At 45.1% G+C, this 3,927-nt stretch overlaps 1 pseudogene; it reads left to right on the top strand.

Moving 5' to 3' along the window:
* The first annotated feature begins 552 nt into the window (after positions 1–552).
* LOC120720614 lies at positions 553–3,231 on the top strand (annotated as a pseudogene).
* The last annotated feature ends 696 nt before the right edge of the window (positions 3,232–3,927 follow it).

Consider the following 3,927-nt stretch of genomic DNA (forward strand, 5'->3'; position numbering starts at 1 on the left):
TGACTGTAGCAGAACAATGTTCACATTTCAAACCCTCAAAGAAGAAGGAAAAATCCTCCACTGGATAATTCACTATGAAACTCTTAACCTCTTCATTCCACCTTAAAGACATTCTGACACTGAAATCCAAACCAAAATGGCAGTTTGCTTTAGAGACAACAGTCCAACACAAAACATACATACATCATACAAAACACAGACCAACATCCAAAAACAATGTGGGCTTTATAGATAATTGAGAAACTTTTTGGGGGAAACCCGGGCTTGTTAGGAGAGACAGCATCCATCCCACTTTGGATGGAGCAGCTCTCATTTCTAGAAATCTGGCCAAAATGATTAAATCCCCCAAAACATTACTATCCAGAGTTGGGACCAGGAAGCACAGTTCCAGTCTTACACGCCTCTCTGCAGCTTCTCTCCTCCTGATATCCCCCCCAAAACCCCATCTCCACAGAGACTGTGTCAGCTCCCAAACAGACACAAAGCAAACTTAAAACGAGCAAAAACAACTTAAACATAAAAAAAAAAAAATCACAAAAAAAGTCAGTATCCACATCTGCACCAAAGAGTAAAACAGTGAAATGTGGATTATTAAACATTAGGTGTCTGTCCTCCAAGTCTCTGTTAGGACTTAATAATTGATCAACAAATCGATTTACTCTGCCTTACAGAAACCTGGTTGCAGCAGGATGATTATGTTAGTTTAAATGAATTAACACCCCCCGAGTCATTCTAACTACCAGAAATCTCGAAACACAGGCCAAGGGGGAGGTGTGGCAGCAATCTTTCACACCAGCCTATTAATCAACCAAAGACCCAGATAGACTTTTAATTCATTTGTAAGCCGGATGCTTAGCCTTGTCCACCCTAGGTCAAAAACTCAAAGCCAGTCTTATTTATTATCATCTATCATCCACCTGGGCCTTACACAGAGTTTCTGTCTGATTTCTCAGAATTTTTATCTGATTTAGTGCTCAGCTCAGATAAAATATTGTGGGTGATTTTAACATCCATGTAGATGCTAAAAATGACAGCCTCAACACAGCGTTTAATCTGTTATTAGACTCAATTGGCTTCTTTCAAACTGTAAAAGAACCCACCCACCACTTTAATCACACTGTAGTTCTTGTTTTGACATATGGCATAGAAACTGAACATTTAACAGTATTTCTTGAAAACCCTCTCTTGCCATCCATCCATCCATCCATCCATCCATCCATTCATCTTCTTCTGCTTATCCGGGGCTGGGTTGCGGGGGCAGCAGAGAAGCACCTCACCCGGGAGAGATCCTTATCAGATGCCCGAACCACCTCAACTAGCTCCTTTCAATGTGGAGGAGCAGCATCTCTACTCTGAGCCCCTCCCGGATGGCTGAGCTTCTCATCCTATCTCAAAGAGAGAAGCCAGCCACCCTTCGGAGGAAGCCCATTTCCGCCGCTTGTATCCGCAATCTTGTTCTTTTGGTCCCTACCCACAACTCGTGACCATAGGTGAGTGTAGGGACGTAGATTGACCGGTAAATCGAGAGCTTCGCGTTTACACTCAGCTCTCTCTTCACCCCAGGTCTGGTACAACGACCGCATCACTGCAGCCGCAGTACCAATCCGTCTGTTGATCTCTCCATCCCTTCTCCTGTCACTCTTGAACAAGACCCCAAGATTCTTGGACTCCACTTGGGGCAGGAACTCGATCCTGACCTGGAGTGGGCACTTCACCCTTTTCTGGCTCAGGACGATGGCCTCAGATTTGAAGGTGCTAATTTCCATTCCCACCTTCACACTCGGCTGCGACCAGTTTAGTGCGAGCTGGAGGCCATCTCCTCACCTGATGAAGCCAACAAAACCACATCATCTGTGAAAAGCAGAGATGAGTTTCTGAGACCACCCATGTGAAAGCCTCCCACCACTTGGGTACGCCTAGAAATTCTGTCAATAAAATTACCAACAGAATCAGTGACAATCCCTTGCCACCTGATCCAATTCACCACCAGGTTGTGATCAGTTGACAGCTCAGCCCCTCTCTTTACCTGAGTTTCCAAAAAACACATGGCCGCAGATCCGGTGACACGATTACAGAATGTACGCCGGGAGAAACCAAAACGTACAGGCAGCAAGCCGAGGGGATACTAGGCAACCTACCCCAGCCTGCCGCCTCTCACCAAGGACAACTCCAGACTGAGACAGAGTCCAGACCCTCTCCAGGAGAATGGTCCAGAGCTCAAGTCATGCTTTGAGGTGAATCCGACTATATCTAGTCGTTACCTCTCAGCCCCACGCACTAACTCAGGCTCCTTCCCCACGAAAGAGGTGATGTTCCATGTCCCAATCGCTAGTTTTGGTAGCTGGAGATCAGTCCGCCAGGGCTTTTGCTCATGGCTGCCGCTTGGCACACATTCCAGCCGACCCCTACGGCGCCTCCTGCGAGTGGTTGGCCTCCAGGAGGATGGGCCCGTGTCCCTTGTTTGGGCCTGGCCGCTAGACGCTTGCCCTCGGGCACCTTCCCTGGGCCTGGCTCCAGGGCGGGGCCCTGGTAACCCTATCCCGGGCAGGGTGAACTGTTCCCTCAATTTTTCTTTAATAGGGGTCTTCTGAATCGCTCTTTGGTTCTGGGTGAGAGACCAGATAACTTACCATGGGAGACCCTACCAGGGGACAAAACATAGCCCCTGGGATCCCTGGGACACACAAATTCCTCCACCACAATAAGGTAGCAATTCATGGAGGTGCCCTCTCTTGTCTGATTTCCTAATAACATTTAAATTTACAATAACTGATCACACAGCAGTGGGGAGTAGACTTCATCACAGTAGATGTCCTGTAACTAAGTTTAAGAATATAATACACCCACTGTTATCATCTTCAATGTCCTGTACCAACTGAAAAAACAAGTCTTTATGATTATAAAATGGATTGAATCGCGTAATCCTTTTAAACACAGGACTTACCACCTGATAAGACTTACCACCCGGATAAGGGAATTTCTCCACAGCCCATTGTAATCTGGAGGAACTCACCTTGTGATCACTCTCAACAAAAAAATTATTTTTTCACAAAAAAAGAAACATTTGACATGCTATCATGTATTTTACAAAGCAAGTTTGTTCCCATATAATCAGGTGTGTGTCTCTAGGTGCAAGCTTCACCCATACATCAGAAACAGGAAACTCAGTCTGTTAGAGTCTGTACTGACCTCCCAGCCCATTGTTCCTTCAGTGGGCTGGTTTCAGTCATTATGCAAATGTACTGTTTATAAGATTGAAACCTGCAGTCAGCTGAGACTGAAGAAGTCACTTGGATGAGTGACGAAACGTTTCTCCCACAAAACGCTACATCCAGATGAACAGAATCAACTTTTGGAGACCTTTAACCTTATTTATTCATCATAAATGAATTGTCTTTAAATGATGTCGTCTTTCAGTCCTTCACAGAATTTCCCTCATACAGTAAATCACTTGTGTTGCTCAATCAGCAAAAAGCATCTCATAATTTTACTATATTACCAACTAAATCTGATCACTGGTTGGTCACACCAGAGTCTCTTTTCCAAAGGTTAACCTGCAACCTGGAGAGTTAATTGTCAGCAGTGGATAAACTCAGCATTTGATAACAAGTGTATGTTAAGTTTTCCCTGTTTTAACAGTGATGAGAAATATGGGCATGTCATGAGTGTGATGTTCATTGCATGTGTGTGTTAGTAGGAGGGTTAATACACTCTCTGCTTGTGTACGTGTGTTTGCATTCTTTTACCATTTGTTGCGATGCTCCGGACACTTTCTCAACCTCCACCAGTCAGTCGGCCTCAATTTTCAACCCAATTTTCATGTGCTCTCACATTAACACCAACAGACTTCATTTTTCCTCCATGATCTCTTCTCCCTCCTTCCCACCGCTGCTGTCTGTCTCCCACATCTGCAGCAGGTCACAGTCG

The sequence above is a fragment of the Simochromis diagramma genome, unplaced genomic scaffold (genome assembly GCF_900408965.1).
Source record: "Simochromis diagramma unplaced genomic scaffold, fSimDia1.1 OVJJ01000585.1, whole genome shotgun sequence".
NCBI lineage: Eukaryota > Metazoa > Chordata > Actinopteri > Cichliformes > Cichlidae > Simochromis > Simochromis diagramma.